This window comes from Arachis hypogaea, chromosome 17 (assembly GCF_003086295.3).
Source record: "Arachis hypogaea cultivar Tifrunner chromosome 17, arahy.Tifrunner.gnm2.J5K5, whole genome shotgun sequence".
In the NCBI taxonomy this organism is placed as follows: domain Eukaryota; kingdom Viridiplantae; phylum Streptophyta; class Magnoliopsida; order Fabales; family Fabaceae; genus Arachis; species Arachis hypogaea.
Genome location: NC_092052.1, coordinates 78,850,029 through 78,859,918, shown reverse-complemented (window position 1 = coordinate 78,859,918; position 9,890 = coordinate 78,850,029). Strand labels below are relative to the sequence as shown.

General features: G+C 37.2%; 1 non-coding gene across 1 annotated transcript; it reads right to left on the bottom strand.

The window, feature by feature from the left end:
• Positions 1-6,583: 6,583 nt before the first annotated feature.
• LOC112767740 (small nucleolar RNA R71) lies at positions 6,584-6,687 on the bottom strand. Its single transcript, XR_003185181.1, has one exon. It is a non-coding gene; the product is annotated as a small nucleolar RNA R71 (small nucleolar RNA).
• Between the last annotated feature and the right edge of the window lie 3,203 nt (positions 6,688-9,890).

The following is a 9,890-nucleotide window of genomic DNA, read 5'->3' as shown; positions in this document are numbered from 1 at the left end:
GAAGAAAGCTATGGTCATCCTTGTAAATCTCAGTCAGGCGGATTCAAATGGTTTTGAGGTTTTGACGATTAAATTGTAATTAAAATATAAAATAAAGATAGAAATACTTATGTAATTCATTGGTAGGATTTCAGATAAGCGTATGGAGATGCTTATTGCTTTCGAACCTCTGCTTTCCTATTGCTTTCATCCAATCATTCATACTCCTTTCCATGGCAAGCTTATGTTGGGGGATCACCGTTGTCAATGGCTACCGTCCGTCCTCTCAGTGAAAATGGTCCAAATGCGCTGTCACCGCACGTCTAATCATCTGTCGATTCTCACTCATATTGGAATAGGATCCATTGATCCTTTTGCGTCTGTTACTACGCCCAACACTCGCGAGTTTGAAGCTCGTCACACTCATCCCATCCCAGATCCTACTCGGAATACCACAGACAAGGTTTAGACTTTTCGGATCTCAAGAATGCTGCCAATTGATTCTAGCATATACCACGAAGACTCTGATCTCACAGAATGGGAGGCTCGGTTGTTAGGCGAGCCAACCATGCATCGTGAACCAGGAGCCTAAGAGATACACACTCAAGCTATTGCAGATAGAACGGGAGTAGTTGTCAGGCACGCGTTCATAGGTGAGAATGATGATGAGTGTCACGGATCATCACATTCATCAGGTTGAAGTGCGAGTGAATATCTTAGAATAAGAATAAGCTTGAATTGAATAGAAAAACAGTAGTAATTGCATTAATTCATGGAGAACAGCAGAGCTCCACACCTTATTCTATTGGGTGTAGAAACTCCACCGTTGAAAATACATAAGTAATGAAGGTCCAGGCATGGCCGAATCGCTAGCCCCCAAGTCTAAGGAAAAACGTTCCAAAGATGATCAAAAGATGAAAAGGTCTCAAAATGGATGAAAATACAATAGTAAAAGGTCCTATTTATAATGAACTAGTACCCTAGGATTTACAAAAATGAGTAAATGATGCAGAAATCCACTTTTGAGCCCACTTGGTGTGTGCTTGGGCTGAGCATTGAAGCTTTCACATGTAGAAACATTTCTAGGAGTTAAACGCCAGCTCTGGTGCTAGTTTGGGCGTTTAACACCAACTTTTATGTCAGTTCTGGCGTTTAACGCCAGAATAGGGTAGAAAGTTGGCGTTTAAATGCCAGTTTGCGTTATCAAAACGCGGGCAAAATATGGACTATTATATATTTTTGGAAAGCTCAAGATGTCTACTTTCCAACGCAATAGAGAGCGCGCCAATTGGGCTTCTGTATCTCGAGAAAATCCATTTCGAGTGCAGCAGGGTCAAAATCCAACAGCATCTGTAGTCCTTTTTCAACCTCTGAATCAGATTTTTTTCAGGTCCCTCAATTTCAGCCAGAAAATACCTGAAATCACAGAAAAATACAAAAACTCATAGTAAAGTCCAGAAATGTGATTTTTATTTAAAAACTAATAAAAATATACTAAAAAGTAACTAAAACATACTAAAAACTACCTAAAAATAATGCCAAAAAGCGTATAAATTATCCGCTCATCAGTGTTATGATGGATATGGATCATAGGAAGATGTTTAGTATGGAAAGGCTTGTGAGTATGGTTGAGCTTCATGTTGAGGACAAGATTCATAGCCATATGATGGTGGTTGTTGATTGTCACAAGAATATTCACCATAGCCATTGAATTGACATGTATTAGGATGGTGATTATACCTATAAGTATCCGGAGGTTGTTGCCAATAGGAGTGATCAATTCCTTGAGGCTCCTCCCATCTTTGTTGGCTCCATCCTTGATACATGTGGTCATTAAAGCTTACATTTCCTACAACACAATTAGAACCAAACTCATAGCCAAGAGGGTGAGAATTCATGATAGCAAAGACAAAAATAGAAGGCACAAATAAAATCTAGCTACTAAATCAAACAAGCAAACTATTCACAATGTTCACATATGTACAATAACCAATAACACAACACCATTGCAACATTTCCCGGCAAAGACGCCATTTTGATGAACGGAATTTTGACGGTTTAGAATTCACAAATGAAATCTCGTTGCAATAAAGTTTCTAAACCAACACTAATCCTTTAATACAAAAATTTTGTTTGTCACTAAAACAAACCTCTAAAATTATAAACCGAAGTATTAAACCTCGGGTCGTTCTCCCTAGGAATTGCAATAGAGTGTCTTGTTATTGGTTATAAGTTGTATTTTGGGGTTTTGAGATAAGAGACATAAAATGTAAATGGCAATGAAAATAAACTAACAACTAGAAAAGCTCTTGACAAGGAATGAGAATTAGAAGTCCTATCCTAGTTATCTTCCTCAATTGTGACAACAATTGTCCATTGCTACCACTTAGTTAACCTCTAACCATGGAGGAAAGTCAAGTGGATGAATTAACTTGATTCCACAAATCCTAGCCAACTCCCAAGGGAAAGACTAGCGTTAGTGGTATCTGATGAGCGGATAATTTATACGCTTTTTGGCATTGTTTTTAGTATGTTTTTAGTAGGATCTAGTTACTTTTAGGGATGTTTTCATTAGTTTTTATGTTAAATTCACATTTCTGGAATTTACTATGAGTTTGTGTGTTTTTCTGTGATTTCAGGTATTTTCTGGCTGAAATTGAGGGACTTGAGCAAAAATCAGATTCAGAGGTAGAAGAAGGACTGCTGATGCTGTTGGATTCTGACCTCCCTGCACTAAAAGTGGATTTTCTGGCGCTACAGAACTCAAAATGGCGCGCTTCTAATTGCGTTGGAAAGTAGACATCCAGGGCTTTCTAGCAATATATAATAGTCCATACTTTGGCCGAGTTTAGATGACGCAAAAGGGCGTTGAACGCCAGTTCTACGCTGCAGTCTGGAGTTAAACGCCAGAAACACGTCACAAACCAGAGTTGAACGCCAGAAACACGTTACAAACTGGCGTTCAACTCCAAGAATGACCTCTCCATGTGTAAACTTCAAGCTCAGCCCAAGCACACAACAAGTGGACCCCGGAAGTGGATTTATGCATCAATTACTTACTTCTGTAAACCCTAGTAACTAGTTTAGTATAAATAGGACTTTTTACTATTGTATTAGACATCTTATGATTTTAGTTCATCTTTGGATCATATTGATCACGTTTGGGGGCTGGCCATTCGGCCATGCCTGGACCTTCATCACTTATGTATTTTCAACGGTAGAGTTTTTGCACTCCATAGATTAAGGTGTGGAGCTCTACTGTTCCTCATGATTTAATGCAAAGTACTACTGTTTTCTATTCAATTCAACTTATTCTGCTTCTAAGATATCCATTCGCACCCAAGAACATGATGAATGTGATGATTATGTGACGCTCATCATCATTCTCACTTATGAACGCGTGCCTGACAAACACTTCCGTTCTACATGCAAATAAGCTAGAATGAAAATCTCTTGGATATCTAATACAGGGGACCGAGTCCGAGTTATTAGTGTCTTCGTGGTATAAGTTAGAACCCATGGATGGCCATTCCTGAGATCCGGAAAGTCTAAACCTTGTCTGTGGTATTCCGAGTAGGATCTGGGAAGGGATGGCTGTGACGAGCTTCAAACTCGCGAGTGCTGGGCGTAGTGACAGACGCAAAAGGAGGGTGAACCCCTATTCCAGTATGATCGAGAACCTCAGATGATTAGTCATGCCGTGACAGAGCATTTGGACCTTTTTCACAAGAGAGGATGGGATGTAGCCATTGACAACGGTGATGCCTTACAGAAAGCTTGCCATGGAAAGGAGTAAGACTGATTGGATGAAGACAGCGGGAAAGCAGAGATTCAGAGAAACGAAAGCATCTCTATACGCTTATCTAAAATTCTCACCAATGAATTACATAAGTATTTCTATCTTTATTTTCTATTTATTTATTATTATTATTCGAAAACTCCATAACCATTTGATATCCGCCTGACTGAGATTTACAAGGTGACCATAGCTTACTTCATACCAACAATCTCCGTGGGATCGACCCTTACTCACGTAAGGTTTTATTACTTGGACGACCCAGTGCACTTCTTGGTTAGTTGTGTGAAGTTGTGAAGTTATATTTGGACCATGGTATTGTGCACCAGTTATTGGCGCCATTGCCAAGGAGAGAACGAACAACAAATTTTACAACCTCAGAGTAACAATTTCGCATACCAAGTTTTTGGCGCCATTGCCGGGGATTGTTTGAGTTTGGACAACTGACGGTTCATCCTGTTGCTCAGATTAGGTAATTTTCTTCTTATTTTATTTTCAAAAAGTTTTCAAAAATTTTTCAAAAATATTTCCTTCTTTTTCGTTTTTCCCATTTAATATTCAAAAAAAAAAAAATTTAAATTATTCTATGGCTTCAAAACTTTCAAGAATGAATTCTAGAGTTTCATGTTAACATGTTGAATCCTATCTGGCTGTCAAGCCATATCCAAACTGCTTTGGGATTGGTCTTCAACTAATCACCACAATGCATGTAATTCCATCCTAAAGCTGACAGGCTATTAAGCCATGTCCAACCCTTTGATTGGAGCTTTGGGCTAATATTGAAAGATTCCTGGAATTCTTCTTAAAGATTTTGGATTTCTTATTTTCTTTTTCCATATGTTTTTCGAAAAAAATTAAAAGAAAATATAAAAAATTCATAAAATCATAAAAACCAAAAATGTTTTGTGTTTCTTGTTTGAGTCTTGAGTCAATTTTTAAGTTTGGTGTCGATTGCATGTTTTTAAAATTTATGCATTATTTTTTTTCGAAAATTGCATTCATGCATTGCATTCATCAGGATCTTCAAGTTGTTCTTGATAAACCTTCTTGATTGATCTTCATATCATATTGTTTTGTGTTGTATGGTGTTTTTCATATGCATTCTTGCATTCATAGTGTCTATACATGAAAAATGTCTAAGTTTGGTATCTTGCATGTTTTCTTTTCTTGAAAATTTTTCAAAAATATGTTCTTGATGTTTATCTTGACATTCAAAGTGTTCTTGGTGTTCATCTTGACATTCATAGTGTTCTTGCATGCATTCATTGTTTTGATCTAAAAATTCTCATGCATTGAATCATTTTTTTGTTTTTCTCTTTCTTCATTAAAAATTCAAAAATCAAAAAAATATCTTTCCCTTTTTCTCTCATAAATTTCGAAAATTTGGATTGACTTTTTCAAAAATTTTTAAAATCTAGTTGTTTCTTATGAGTCAAATCAAATTTTCAAATTGAAAATCCTATCTTTTTCAAAATCTTTTTCAACAATCAAATCTTTTTCATTTTTCTTATTTATTTTCGAAAATTTTAAAAATATTTTTTAAAAATCTTTTTCTTAATTTTATTTCATAATTTTCAAAAATATCATCAAAAATTAATGTTTTGATTCAAAAATTTCAAGTTTGTTACTTGCTTGTTAAGAAAGATTCAAACTTTAAGTTCTAGAATCATATCTTGTGATTACTTGTGAGTCAAGTCATTAATTTTTATTTTTAAAATCAAATCTTTTTCAAAACTAATTTCAATCATATCTTTTCAAAAATATCTTTTTATCCTATCTTTTTCAAATATCTTTTCTAACTTCTTATCTTTTCAAAATTGATTTTCAAATCTTTTTCAACTAACTAATTAAATTTTTGTTTGTTTCTTATCTCTTTCAAAACTACCTAACTAACTTCCCCTCTCTAATTTTCGAAAATACCTCCCTCTTTTTCAAAAATTCTTTTTAATTAATTAATTGTTTTCAATTTTAATTTTAATTTTATTTCATTCCTAATTTTCAAAAATTACTAACCTTTTTCAAAAACTATTTTCAAAATTTAACTTTAAATTTTAATTTTTAATTTTCGAAATTCCCTCCCCCTCATCTCCTTCTATTTATTTATTCATCTACTAACACTTCTCTTCACCCAAAATTCGAACCCCTTCTTCTCCTTTGAGTTCGAATTCTCCTCTTCTTCATTATTAATCTTCTTTTCTTCTACTCACACAAGGAAACCTCTATACTGTGGTAAAAAGGATCCATATTATTATTTTCTATTCCCTTCTTTTTCATATGAGCAGGAGCAAGGACAAGAACATTCTTGTTGAAGCAGATCTTGAATCTGAAAGGACTCTGAAGAGAAAACTAAGAGAAGCTAAAATACAACAATCCAGAGACAACCTTACTGAAATTTTCGAACAGGAAGAGGAGATGGCAGCCGAAAATAATAATAATGCAAGGAGGATGCTTGGTGACTTTACTGCACCTAATTCCAATTTACATGGAAGAAGCATCTCCATCCCTACCATTGGTGCAAACAATTTTAAGCTGAAACCTCAATTAGTTTCTCTGATGCAACAAAACTGCAAGTTTCATGGACTTCCATCTGAAGATCCTTTTCAGTTCTTAACTGAATTCTTGCAGATCTGTGATACTGTTAAGACTAATGGAGTAGATCCTGAAGTCTACAGGCTCATGCTTTTCCCTTTTGCTGTGAGAGACAGAGCTAGAATATGGTTGGATTCTCAACCTAAAGATAGCCTGAACTCTTGGGATAAGCTGGTCAAGGCTTTCTTAGCCAACTTCTTTCCTCCTCAAAAGCTGAGTAAGCTTAGAGTGGATGTTCAAACCTTCAGACAGAAAGAAGGTGAATCCCTCTATGAAGCTTGGAAGAGATACAAGGAACTGACCAAAAAGTGTCCCTCTGACATACTTTCAGAATGGACCATCCTGGATATATTCTATGATGGTCTATCTGAATTAGCTAAGATGTCATTGGATACTTCTGCAGGTGGATCCATTCACCTAAAGAAAACACCTGCAGAAGCTCAAGAACTCATTGACATGGTTGCTAATAACTAGTTCATGTACACTTCTGAGAGGAATCCTATGAGTAATGGGACGCCTCAGAAGAAGGGAGTTCTTGAAATTGATACTCTGAATGCCATATTGGCTCAGAACAAACTATTGACTCAACAGGTCAATATGATTTCTCAGAGTCTGAATGGAATGCAAGCTGCATCCAACAGTACTCAAGAGGCATCTTCTAAAGAAGAAGCTTATGATCCTGAAAACCCTACAATAGTAGAGGTGAATTACATGGGTGAACTATATGGAAACACCTATAATCCCTCATGGAGAAATCACCCAAATCTCTCATGGAAGGATCAACAAAAGCCTCAACAAGGCTTTAATAATGGTGGAAGAAACAGGTTTAACAATAGTAAACCTTTTCCATCATCCACTCAGCAACAGACAGAGAATTCTGAGCAGAATCCATCTAGCTTAGCAAATTTAGTCTCTGATTTATCTAAGGCCACTCTGAGTTTCATGAATAAAACAAGGTCCTCCATTAGAAATTTGGAGGGACAAGTGGGCCAGCTGAGTAAAAGGATCACTGAAATCCCTCCTAGTACTCTCCCAAACAATACAGAAGAAAATCCAAAGAGAAAGTGCAAGGCCATTGATATAACCATCATGGCCGAATCCAAGGAGGAAGGGGAGGACGTGAATCCCAAGGAGGAAGACCTCCTGGGATGTCCAGTGGTCAATAAGGAGTTTCCCTTTGAGGAACCAAAGGACTCTGAGGCTCATCTAGAGACCATAGAGATTCCATTAAACCTCCTTACGCCCCTCATGAGCTCTGATGAGTATTCTTCTTCTGAGAGAATGAGGATGTTACTGAAGAGCAAGTTGCCAAGTTCCTTGGTGCAATCATGAAGCTGAATGCCAATTTATTTGGTAAAGAGACTTGGAGAGATGAACCTCCCCTGTTCACCAATGAACTAAATGCATTGGATCAATTGAGATTGCCTCAGAAGAAATAGGATCCTGGAAAGTTCCTAATACCTTGTACCATAGGCACCATGACCTTTGAGAAGGCTCTATGTGACCTTGGGTCAGGAATAAACCTCATGCCACTCTCTGTAATAGAGAAACTGGGAATCTTTGAGGTGCAAGCTGCTAAAATCTCATTAGAGATGGCAGACAACTCAAGAAAAGAGGCTTATGGACAAGTAGAGGACGTGTTAGTAAAGGTTGAAGGCCTTTACATCCCTGCTGATTTCATAATCCTGGATACTGGGAAGGATGAGGATGAATCCATCATCCTTGGAAGACCCTTCCTAGCCACAGCAAGAGCTCTAATTGATGTTGACAGAGGTGAACTAATCCCTCAATTGAATGAGGACTCCCTTGTGTTTAAAACTCAAGGACATCCTTCTGTAAACATGGAAAAGAGGCATAGTAAACTTCTCTCAGTACAGAGTCAACTAAAGCCCCCACAATCAAACTCTAAGTTTGGTGTTGGGAGGCCTCAGCCAAACTCTAAGTTTGGTGTTGAACTCCCATACCCAAACTCTAAGTTTGGTGTTGGGAGTCTATAAAATTGACCTGATCACCTGTGTGGCTCCATGAGAGCCCACTATCAAGCTATCGACATTAAAGAAGTGCTTGTTGGGAGGCAACCCAATTTTTATTTATCTAATTTATTTTCATTCTTGTTGTTCTTTTATGTTTTATTAGATTCATGATCATGTGGAGTCACAAAATAAATAGAAAAATTAAAAACAGAATCAAAAACAGCAGAAGAAAAATCACACCCTGGAGGAAGGGCTTACTGGCATTTAAACGCCAGTAAGGAGCATCTGGCTGGCGTTCAACGCCAGAACAGAGCATGGATCTGGCGCTGAATGCCAGAAACAAGCATAGAACTGGCGTTCAACGCTAGAAACATGCTGCGTCTGGGTGTTGAACGCCCAGAACAAGCATCAGTTCGGCGTTTAAACGTCAGAATTGCATGCAAAGGCATTTTACATGCCTAATTGGTGCAGGGATGTAAATCCTTGACACCTCAAGATCTATGGACCTCACGGGATCATCTCAGGATCTGTGGATCCTACAGGATCCCCACCTTCCCTCCTCATAATCCTAGTTTCTTCCACATCTTCTTCTTCATCTATTCTTTCTTCTATTGCTCGAGGGCGTGCAAAATTCTAAGTTTGGTGTGGTAAAAGCATAAGTTTTTTTGTTTTTCCATAACCATTGATGGCACCTAAGGTCAGAGAAACCTCTAGAAAGAGGAAAGGGAAGACAAAAGCTTCCACCTCCGAGTCATGGGAGATAGAAAGATTCATCTCAAGGGCCTATAGCTCAGTGGTAGAACATTTGACTGCAAATCAAGAGATCCCTGAGATACCTCAGGGGATGCACTTTCCTCCACAGAATTTTTGGGAGCAAATCAACACCCCCCTAGGAGAATTAAGTTCCAACATGAGACAATTAAGGGTGGAACATCAAGAGCACTCCATCATCCTTCATGAAATTACAGAAGATCAAAAAGCTATGAGGGAGGAGCAACAAAGACAAGGAAGAGGCATAGAAGAGCTCAAGGACATCATTGGTTCCTCAAGGAGAAAATGCCACCATCACTAAGGTGGACTCATTCCTTGTTCTTAAACTTTCAGTTTTTCTTTCTTATGTTAAATGTTTATCTATGTTTGTGTCTTTATTACATGATCATTAGTGTCTAAGTGTCTATGCCTTAAAGTAGTGAATATGAATCCATCACCTCTCTTAAATGGAAAAATGTTTTAATTACAAAAGAACAAGAAGTACATGAGTTTCGAATTTATCCTTGAACTTAGTTTAATTATTTTGATGTGGAGACAATACTTTTTGTTTTCTGAATGAATGCTTGAACAGTGCATATGTCTTTTGAAGTTGATGTTTTAGAATGTTAAATATGTTGGCTCTTGAAAGAATGACGACAAGGAGACATGTTATTTGATAATCTGAAAAATCATAAAAATGATTCTTGAAGCAAGAAAAAGTAGTGAATACAAAGCTTGCAGAAAAAAATAGTGAAAAAAATAGAAAGAAAAAGAAAAGCAAGCAGAAAAAGCCAAAAGCTCTT